This window comes from Pecten maximus, chromosome 12 (assembly GCF_902652985.1).
Source record: "Pecten maximus chromosome 12, xPecMax1.1, whole genome shotgun sequence".
NCBI lineage: Eukaryota > Metazoa > Mollusca > Bivalvia > Pectinida > Pectinidae > Pecten > Pecten maximus.
In genome coordinates, this window is record NC_047026.1 from 40,835,273 (window position 1) to 40,846,949 (window position 11,677).

General features: G+C 35.2%; 1 protein-coding gene across 1 annotated transcript in view; it reads right to left on the reverse strand.

Annotated features, from left to right (window-relative positions):
* The window catches only part of LOC117338838 (alpha-1,6-mannosyl-glycoprotein 2-beta-N-acetylglucosaminyltransferase-like), a 68,023-nt gene extending 62,263 nt beyond the window's left edge, over positions 1-5,760 (reverse strand). The window contains exon 1 of the mRNA XM_033900196.1: positions 5,628-5,760. The gene's annotated coding sequence lies outside the window, so the exon portion shown is untranslated. The remainder of the gene's footprint in view (positions 1-5,627) is intronic.
* Between the last annotated feature and the right edge of the window lie 5,917 nt (positions 5,761-11,677).

Sequence of the window (11,677 nt, forward strand, 5' to 3'; positions counted from 1 at the left end):
CTGTTTCCAAGAGTTTCTAAAAGAATTGTCAATAACACCTGGACTTGGAATCGTATCAATAGAGTGATTACGATCACAGGAGATTGTAATAAAAATGGTATTTCATAACTTCAGTTTATTATTGAGTATCATCATTTTAATACTGATTATTATTTGGCATAATAAACAATTTAGCCCTAGATGCAAGCCCTCAGGAAACATGATAACTCCGGTAAACAAACCTTCATATAACCCTCCATCCAAAACCATAAATACAATATAGTATGATGATTCATTAATTGTGGAACATCATTTACAATTCTAGATCTATGTTTTGTTAATATGGTGACATAAACTGCTGTAAATATTGTACATTTTACTGTCAACCTTTAACTTGTTAGAAGAGTCTTTGACTAATTTAATATAAGTGTTATCAACCTGAACTAAAGTATTATTATAAACAAAAACGCTGAAATTAACATGATATTGTGAATCTAAAGAACTTTCAAGCTTCTTCATGTTCAATTTGGAACAATAATTAAGCCTACTTTAGTATAATTAGTAGTTGTATTGTGTATTATAACCTAAATGCCCTAATTATATATAATCATGACTTATAACATATGTTTAACATTGTTACACCTGTGACAAAGCACCTGCAATGCCAGTTCAATTAGCCTAATGCAAACAGTATTATAACGTGAAATGGCTTTCGCTCTAAATACATGAACTTTGGGCTATCTTTGTGTCAATAAGTCAACTACTAAGACCTGAACAAAAGTGTGGCTTTCAGGATACAGTTAATACAGGTAATTATATCAACAGAAAATATGGGTGGGTATATGTATAAACAAACAATTTCACCATGTTATTCCCATGAATCCATATCATGCTACACACTGTTTACAAAACTATATGAAGTACTTAAAGTGCACATGAAGGTTAAGAATGAGGATGAAATCAAAACTATACCTTTAAATTATTAAGTATTGTGACAGGTAATTGATGGGTTTAACATTTTAATCTCCAAGACATAAATTTTCATTAGGCCTACACATGATTTTCCTGTTGACCAATAAATGTAATTTTATTGAATGAAGTGTTATATATCCAAAAATTAAAGTAAGCAGTTAACGAGACAAAACTCAGCTTAGCCTTTACCCAGCAACAGGTGTTGCATCACAAATAAACCAATGAAAAAGGATCACTGCGTTAAGTTAGATCCTATGAGGCTGTCTTTATGTTAAATTACATAAAATGATTGTAGAATTTGACATACATGATAAATTTAAGGCAGTTCTAACTAAAAAAAATATAAAAAAAACAGTTCCCATCGATGATTAACGATAAAGATCAGGACACTGACAGTGACCACATCCACATCACTGATCAACAACAATTAAAATTTCTACTTCATACTAAGATTTTTGTTTTAGTATTTACCTTTCGTTAACGACACTGACCTGGAATTAATCATGGTCATTGATACATGATACATCAAGCGATATCCTAGCTGGTAATGATTGTCAATCCATACTGTCTACAGTAAACATTACCAAAAACTGCTTCATTAAAATATATCAAATGTATTCGAAGGAGACATTTAAATTGACCACAACCTTAACTTTTGTATTCATGATAATATGAACATGACCTTACACCTATAACACACTAAATATATCAGACTTGGTGAAAATGTGATGTTCTTCATATAAATCTGTTAATCAAATCAAGAGCTCTGCGTCACAAATTAAGCAGTTCATTAGTTCAAATTTTAGTTATGTGTTAGATATCAGTGCATGAAAGTATATATGAAAATTCCTTAGACAATATGTCTACAGAAAATTGAAATCCCATAGCCCAAGTCATTTTTTCATAGACCCATTTTGTAAACATATTGTTGAAAGTAGCATAACTGTCACGCAAATGCTTGCATCATCCAGTAATAACACGCTGTTATGGGTTAAAAAAACTCTATTGTAAGCTCTGATTTCATATGATCATTTGGCAGAAAATAATATTCGAATGTTGTTTACATGAATTGTAATGTAAGTCAGGACTCAAACTTTTCATAGCCAATGGGGCCAACACTTTGAAATTTTACATAGACGACCAGGTTTTCTATAGTCTCTGGCCATCGGACCACCTTTACTACATGTGCACCTTTAAAAAATTTAAAAAAACTTGAGAGTTTTTTTTTTAGTGCTGATAGCTTAATGTATACCTGTCAATGATAGCCCATGGCCTCTAGGCTATCACACATTTATATAGCTGTTGTGTAATAGAACATCTGGTAGAAAAAGGGCATTATTAATGATGGCCCTGAGCCCCCGACACACATTTTCCTAATGGCATTAATATGGTATGCATTGTAAAACCTTCCACAAATTACTATGTTTATAATATTATTGACCGGCTGACATGACATCAATTTATGTATTCAGTACAATGAAAGATTCAGCTGATACATTCTTGATTCTGTACTTACATTTGTATATCAGATCCTTATACTTATGTCAAATAATATATACACACACTTGGTTTTGAATGTACAGTCAAACCTGTCATATGTGACCTTCCAAGGGAGTCAATAAAAAAGGTCACATATGACAGGTGGTCTCTTAATCCAGGTTCAAAGAAAATTACCCGAAAAGGAAAGTTCATGATTAGTCTGCCACATATGTAAAATTTATCGGCTACAAGTATTAGTACATATATGAAAAGGAATTACCTCAGTCATCAATTAAGATTGTGAATATAATCAAATCTGTAAGAGACCTCTTGAGGAAAACGAAAGAAAAAAATAAAAAAAAAAAAAATCACTATTCACTTAATGAAATAAAATGCTTATAATATTAATAATGGACAATATATAGAAATATCCCCATTTCTACATATGTAGTACAATATTTATTTTTTTAAATTTAATTCAGTTTCTTCATTTTCATTAATATATATATTTAAATTCTTTTAGCATGTTACAATAATTTTTTTTTTTAATTTTAAAATACAAAAAATAATCAAAGAGTTTGAATGGCTAATTTGATTATTTCCAGTGCCGGATACATTTACAAAAAAAAAAAAAAAAAAATTTTTTTTTTTTCATTCTTGAATTCCTGGTCCGGACTTCCTGTAACGAAGCCAGCTTGTTATTGTTTATATGTTTTCTTATATTTATCTTCATGTCCCATGGTGATCACGTAAATAATAAGTAGATTTCAAATCATTGTATTTTATCATATTTATTATCGTTGATTGTTTGAGTCGTCGACAATGACAGGGACGTAGCGAGATGCGAGTGTTGAACAGTGTGATTGTTTTGTGTACTTTCACGTGTGACGATTGGTAGTGGTGTTTGTGCGAGATTTGTGTCAGTTTGTGATTGCGCTGCACCGCTAGGATAGAATGTACAGTTGGAAGGGTTTGGTATGAATCGATATGTTTGTATGAGTTGGAACAGTTGTGTGTATTTCAGCGTTAGTTACCGAGAGTTGGTCCGGTCGTGGTGATGTTTCTGCTGCGTGATGGAAGCTGCCATTGTTGTGAACGTACGCATGTGCGGGCGAGCGAGAGGTATTACGTATTTCCGGCATAGGGGTTTGGCCTGACGGATAACGGGAAATTATGAATGTCGGTGTTCGTAAAATAAACACCGATGTTTATTTTCCGCTATTCGATTGGTTTAAACTCTTGGGCCGATATACGATGTTTTTATTGGTTATTGATCACCATGGGGGTATAAAAGGACGAGCGTTTACTGTTAGATGGGAGACTTCAAGTTTATCCACGATTTGCCTTTTTGGAAAACGGGAACCAAAATTCACTCTATTCGTAAGTCTCATAATTAATTACTCATCGCTATGAAGTGTTTTACTATTATAGTTATATTTATACTGAAAGGTACTCATTTATTTATATTACTATCTAGGCTAGATTCAGCCAGTTTAGTTGTGTCTGCTCGATGTCCTCTTATACTTCTGAATAGTGATTTGATCGTTGTATGCTCGATAATTATATTGTCGTACAGTTGAATAATTTGTGTCATAAATAAACATTTAACGTGGTACACAGTTCTTGGAGTTAATCTAGATAAGTAATAGCTCAAATTTACGCTACCAAAACGATGTTTGAGTTGAGCGATACCAGCTAACTCCTGGATATAAGATAGCGCTACCAGCTGACTAACCGTGACCTGAGAAGAGTAGCAGGCGGCTCCGTTACATTCCGTCCGGATTCTTAGTCACGTAACTGCATTTCCTTCATAACGATGGAGACGTTTTTAATTGGCAAATATCTGTCCTAATGTCTCAAAAAAACATAAATTTCAGTTAAACAGTAAGTTGACTGTTTATTCACTCTTTTTCATACTTGCCAAGCTAAGCAAATGTTTGTATTTTTATTCTATCAAAATTTCGTGAAAATCGTCTGAATGGCGAGGACGTTTTTTCCCCATATCCCATCACCTTTCATTCTTTAGAAGTAAAGTACAGTTTCGTTCGTTTTTGGGTGTTATCAGGGCGAAGATAATTAATAAATACAATACATTTTTTGAGACAGAATAAGACATTTCATGCATTTCTGAAGTATTTTTTAATCTTTGAAAGCAGACAAGTTCGTCCGGTTTCTTCTTGATTATGACTTCTGCTTCCGTTTTAAAACTCGGAAAGTCGCTGAAAAAAGTCGCTTTTCAGCAATTGGGACACGGAAATGATGGTCGTTAGTCGCGTCTGGCAGGTAGTCGCTTAATTCAGGTCACTAGTATAGTAAATAAACGTTGGGAGGAAAAAATACGGTCGCATATGAAAGGAAGTCGTTTAATTCAGGTGGTCGCTAAGGCAGGTTTGACTGTATATTATATTGTAACTGATAATACTTAGTCGCCATGTGTAAGTGACAGTGTCCACCCTTTAATATTAGGATATACACTTATACTCGCCATGTGTAAGTGACAGTGTCCATCCTTTAATATTAGGATATACACTTATACTCGCCATGTGTAAGTGACAGTGTCCATCCTTTAATATTAGGATATACATTTACTCGCCATGTGTAAGTGACAGTGTCCATCCTTTAATATTAGGATATACTATGCACACATGAAAGTACCTGTCTTCCAGTCGTACATGTATGTGTACACATGTACACTGATCTAAGATATCTGAATCAACTGTCACTGACAGGTACAGTTTGCAACCTACCATTAAACTAAGTTCTATTTTTATTTAGCAAAAGAGATCGTCTTTCCTATTCTAGTTAGGTGGGTTCGGATTGCTTGATTAGCCGTGAGAAATCACTGTCGCGTGAACAAGTATAACTGAACAATTCACCAACTGATCATGATCTCTCTTCATTCGAGCAAACCGGATAGCGTTCCGTGATCACAGTACGATCATTTTCTCCTGTACAGTAGATTGATTGACTATTGATTTTAACTTTAACAATATAATTTATGTTTTAAACTTCAACTGAGAACATAGTTTTGTAAGTCAAAGCATGTATGTTTGTCCTACAAGATTAATTAAGACGTCACCAATTATTTGTTGTTCCTTGCGACGATTCGCCCCCGGCCACCTGATGTGGCAATGGCAAAACCTTGTCAGATTTTCAGAGTACGGGGACAAAGGAAACGTGTATGGAAATGTACTTACCTGTGTGAATTATATTGATACTATCTCATTCCCATCTGATCACACCAACATGCTCACAGATTAGTCTTCACAAAACACGTCGACTCGACAAAATATCCAAGAACTTGAGTCAAACCGGACCGGAGTAACTTGATAGAATCTCAATAGTTTATACTTCCGGTTGCATTATCGCTTAGTTTTGCCTGGTGTAATGTACAAAGTATCACATCGCTCTAACTTTTTTTTTCGTCTGGGCCCATTTGAAATCCATGTCGTCCAACATTAGATAGGTCTATATAGTTCTGCATGTGCAAGTTACCCGCAAAACCATGCATCTCGCCACAAACTTAAATCTAAATCCTGTGCATCGATGGTGTAGGGGCGATAACTCTTGTACTTTATCCTAACCCAGATCACAGGGGTTCTATAAATCTAGTATTCATATACATTCTAAAACCTTATAAAAAATCGGGGTTACCGAAGTCTCTTTTTTCATACATCGATTTTCATAAGGTTTTAGAATGTCATATGTTACTCAGAATTCCGAAACTGAACCCCTGTGACCCAGATAAGCGAGGCCGACTACAATGTTAATTGATCTAATTTGGACAATTTACCAGCGGAGAAACTATATCACAAGGCGGTAAAATGCATACTTGGAGTTAAAAGACAGTCTTCAAATAATGGAGTGAAAATGGAACTTAATGTGATCGGGACCAATTCAATGAACAAATATTGATAAAATATAACATGTAGCCTCAAAAACCTTACATACATCAGAGACATATATATGTACGAGGACTAAATCTTCCAACTTTACAACATCGGAGAACTAGAGGGACATTATCAATATTAATGTTTTTGAAATAGTTAAAAAAAACTTTATGATTATAGAGTAACTGAGAACTTTTTCCAAATGGACAGTTCTAGTAGGACGAGAGGTCACTCCGAGAAAATTTTTAAGAAACGTTGTAATCTAGAATTAAGAAAGAATTTCTTCAGTAACAGAATAATAGATGTATGGAATAATTTGCCGCAACATATTATAGATGCAGATACTGTATACAACTTAAAGTAATGCTAGATAAACACTGGAAAAATATTAATTTTAAAGTTTAACATTTTATATATATTGAGGAAACATAGCCATTGATATACTGGAAATCAGAGACATACAGTGTATATACAGAGATAAGTAACATCGCTATTTCCCCGTACAATTGGTGGCTCCCTTTATTCGTGACCACTCAAGCATATCCCATATCGAGAGCGCCTTGTCCCCTATCAAACACACGCGAGCACAGGTAAATCGGGCTTTGCACATGTGTGTATCGATGTACTGGAACTTATTCGACATGTTCTGGTTAATCCGCCATTACGTCAGACCAAAACATCGTCAATTTTAAATACACACAAAAAGCACATCGTTTTATTTAGGCCGCTACAAAAGTTATCACATTAACCAAAAAACATACTTATGGGATATTGTCTTATAGTCCGTGCACATTGTTGTCATTTATCCGTATTTTCGAAAATCCATTGGGTCCTATTCGGCATGTCCAAGTTTTGTAATTAAGCAGCCATTACGTCAGACCAAAACATCGTCAATTTTAAACGCACACAAAAAGCGAGTATAGGACAAAAAAAATAATCGAGTGTCTATACTGTTAATCTGAAAAAGTGGAAGAAGGGAGAACAATTAAACCTTTTATAACAGGTTAATGTCCGGGGGGGGGGGGGGGGGGGGGGGCAGGCTTTTGTCCTACACTCATATAAACGTAAGGCAAAAGTTTAAATATTACTATCAATAATGAATAACCTATCATGAAAAAATGTACATGAAAACTTCAACTTTGAATCTTGAAAATGATAAGATACTGGCGAATGTCGCTTTCCATGTTAAGAACCTGGCGGTTCATCATGCAACAAATTTTTTTTTCACCTAATTACATAACGATTAACTACTATAATATTAACTATATTTATATATTATAAAGTTATATTTCAAGCTATGAACTATCAAATTGGTCAGTGTTTTAGAGTGAAATAAAAAAGAAAACAATTAGAATAAATAATTGGTTTAATACTGATCTGCTTATACTGGTATTGGTATTTACCTGTAGAGCTGTAGGGACTAGGAGAGGCTCACTCAGGCGTGAAGGTGTGATACCTGGGTGAGCTGAAACAAAAGCCAAGGATAGGAAAGGTTACACTTCTTTTGTTTATTGACTGAAGTGTCACTTTATAACAGGGCTTATTTTTGGGTTGTTAACTAACATAAGTGATGAAACAAATATGAACGAGGAACTGAATGTAGCGGCCGACTGCGACATACGTCTGTTTTGGCAGTTAATCAGACGACGGAAAAAACAACCGCCGAACATTTGTAATGAAATCAAAATGAACAATGCTATAGCCCGTGACCCGGAAAGTATTGCAAATCAATTTGCAAACTTTTTTGAAAAATGATATCATTCTCCCGATTCCGATACACGTATTCCCACAGAAATATTCACCGAAGTATCGATGGACGAGTCGTGTGAAGAACTTAACCGTGAAATTTCATTCGATGAAATTGTAGAAGCTATTCAGAAAAGTAATCTACGGAAGGCCCCGGGAATCGATGGATTGACCAATGAGCATTTTAAGTATGGTGGACGGACATTAATTACTTACCTGACGAAGCTGTTCAACCTCATTACAAGTAGTACGTATATTCCTGAAATATGGAAAAGGGGTATCATCATACCCATATATAAAGGCAACAACACCCTGACAACTATCGGCCTATATCGCTCTTACCGGTAGTGTATAAATTATATGAAAGTATTATCCACAAACGACTCGCTTCGTGGCTCGCGGAAAACTGCCCGACCTTCCCGAATGAACAACAACAGGGCTTTCAACGATTTATCGGCTGCCAAACAGCATCATTCCTACTCCAAGAAACACTGTATGCAAATATTGAACAGCACAGTAAAATGTATGCGGCTTTCCTTGATATAAAGAAAGCCGTTGACACCGTGTGGCATTCGGGACTCCTATATAAACTGAAACAGAAAGGAATCAAAGGGAAATTACTTACCATCATCAGGAACACATATTCAGGACTAAAAAGCACCATCTTATGCAATGGAACTACATCCCGCTGGGTCGACATGGAACGCGGATTGAGACAAGGGGGAGTCCTGTCCACGTTATACTACCTTATCTTCATTGACGATCTCCTTAACGAATTGTCCGATTCTAATTATGGTGCTCCACTAAATGCCATCCGCTGTGGCAACCCTACACTTGCCGACGACATTACCCTACTAGCCTTATCACCGCGTGCGCTGCAAAATCTTCTCGACATTTGTCAGAATTATTCGCTCCAATGGAAATTTAAATTCAATGCTACGAAAAGTTGTACAGTGGTATTTGGTGGACGTTCCGATAGTAATATGTTTCACTGGATCCTAGATGAAATAGAACTGGAAGTGAAAGAGACCCATGAACATCTGGGAATACCGATTTCAATAAATTTATCATGCTCCAAAAAGATTGAAAAAAGCTGTAAGAAAGGACGCGCATCACTATTCTTTGTTCTTGGCATTGGGTCACATAACCCTACCATAAATCCACTAACATACCTCAGTTTATACAAAAAAGGTGTATTGCCGTCCATATTGTACGGTTGCAAAACGTGGAACAATATACGACAAAATGACATTGACAAACTCTCCCGCTTCCAACACTTAGCGGCCAGGAAAATACAGAATTTCCCTGCACGTACACGCTCTGATATCGCGGAGAGTATGCTTGGTCTCTTTCGTGTTTGCGCAGAAATCGACAGACGAAAACTTCAGTTTCTCTATCGACTTATAAAGCTACCAAATGAATTTCTTGCCAAAAAAGTCTTCCTGATGCGTGTATATACCTACATTGATAATGACATTCATGAACAGAAAGGTTTTATTCCCGACATGTTTGATATCCTTAAGAAATGCAACCTCATGGACTTATTTGAACACTATATTACTACCAAGACTGAATTTCCATCAAAATTATCATGGAAACTGTTTGTAAATTCCTCCATTAGAAATCGCGAAACAAAATTGTGGACGGACAGAATGAACCGAGACAACGATTTCGACAGGTTTAAATGTGTTCCTCGGCATATCCATCCCCATGGGCTATGGGTCAACCCGAAATCTACATCCGACCTTAATTGCTCGAGATTTGTGTCGAAGCTACTTACTTACCCGCCTCAGAATAACGATCAAATATGCCTCAAATGTGGGGAAAAGACGAACAGATCTTATCCGACATTATGTCACACAATGTGGGGCCACGTATTCTGTGAGGTACAGGTTTCTGACAGACGTGCTTGACTTGTGTGGGATTGAAATGTTTTTAATTCTAGACAATACATCAGATGAAGGATTTGTCCAAATCATTTTTGGACAAGAACAGGAAAGTAATGAGGACTCCAAAACCTTCCAGATAATGGCCACTCGCTTTCTGAGAGCTGCGTCACATGCATTTCTCGCAGCCAACGACCAAAACTAAATCAACAGACACGCGCTCCGCGATGCGAACGCGACAAATTATTTTTTCTCTTCCATCTTGAAAACCATAGACTGTAAAAGAAAATGATTGCAATGTATTTATTAATTTGAATTTCGATGTATCTCTTTATGAGGAATTAAAGAATGAATGAATGAATGATCTGCTTATACTGGTGTTGGTATTTACCTGTAGAGCTAGGGACTAGGAGAGGCTCACTCAGGCGTGAAGGTGTGATACGTATACCTGGGTGAGCTGGGTTGCTAACTAACATAAGTGATGATATAAGTTACATTGTGATCTAAAAATATACCTACACCCTACTTTTATGTAATACTATCTGCTTTTTCATGTATATGGAGAAAAGTTTGATTATATATCTTTTATGTTTATCACTACGTCCTATCCAACTTTAATATGAGCTGATTTTTGACAATTTCTCCTACTGCATATCATAACCTGAAAGTCCTATGCATGGAATGCAAAATGTTGTAACTTTGAATATATACACTGTAAACTAAACTGATATTTTGACAATTTCTACTATTCTATTCACGACAATTACTACATACCATAACCTTATACCAAGTCCTTTACATGGAATACAAACCATTATAACTTTTAATATCTATAATAAAGTAGCCTATATCATTGATAAATTAAGTAGTCCAATAGTCTTTTACAGATATACCCAGCTATAAGATACACTCGAAACTAATACAGATATTGTAAAGAGAGATGTTTTAGGAACCTGATAGCACCATGTAATCGATGATTATTGATAAAATACTACTTGTATTATAACATAAGTATTTATAGTTATATTACTATTTATACTTTGACGTATGATGACAGATAAGCTTTTTGCAGACATATAATTTTGCTTATGATGCAATGAAATACAGCGTCACCATGCAAACTTGAAAAGTGTGAAATATCCACTTCTGTCGTGAGCTGCATCATTGTATTATCCCGTATACATGTACCACTGTCGCTGACTAATTGTCATTATCTGTTAAGCTATTGTTTTATCAAAGATAGATATAGCATCTGAAATCCATCAATTAGGTAATTAATAAGACAGCTTCATGGATGAGCGCTCCAGGCCAGGGCTAGCCACTGAGCTTGGTGGTCAGGGATTACTGCTGTCCAGGTAAGGTAGTTTACAATGACAATGACAATATTTTATTCTCATAAACATATAAAGTGTAGAGAATTATATACATACAAAAATTTGTACAGGACATATGATATAATACATCGATACATTTGTTAAGCAAGAGATTATCTTAAATATTGTTGAGTCGTATACTTATTTCTTTAATTAATTTCACAAGTGATTTCAATTCATCGTCTACTACAAAATTAAAAGTGTATTAAATTTGAATGTACTTGGTCTTTCATAATAGTATCTAGATATATATATTTTTCTGTTTAATGCTATTTGATGATCGCTACAGTTAAATAGATAATGGAATTCGTCTCCTATTTCATTCAGGTTACAAAGACTACAGATTCTATTT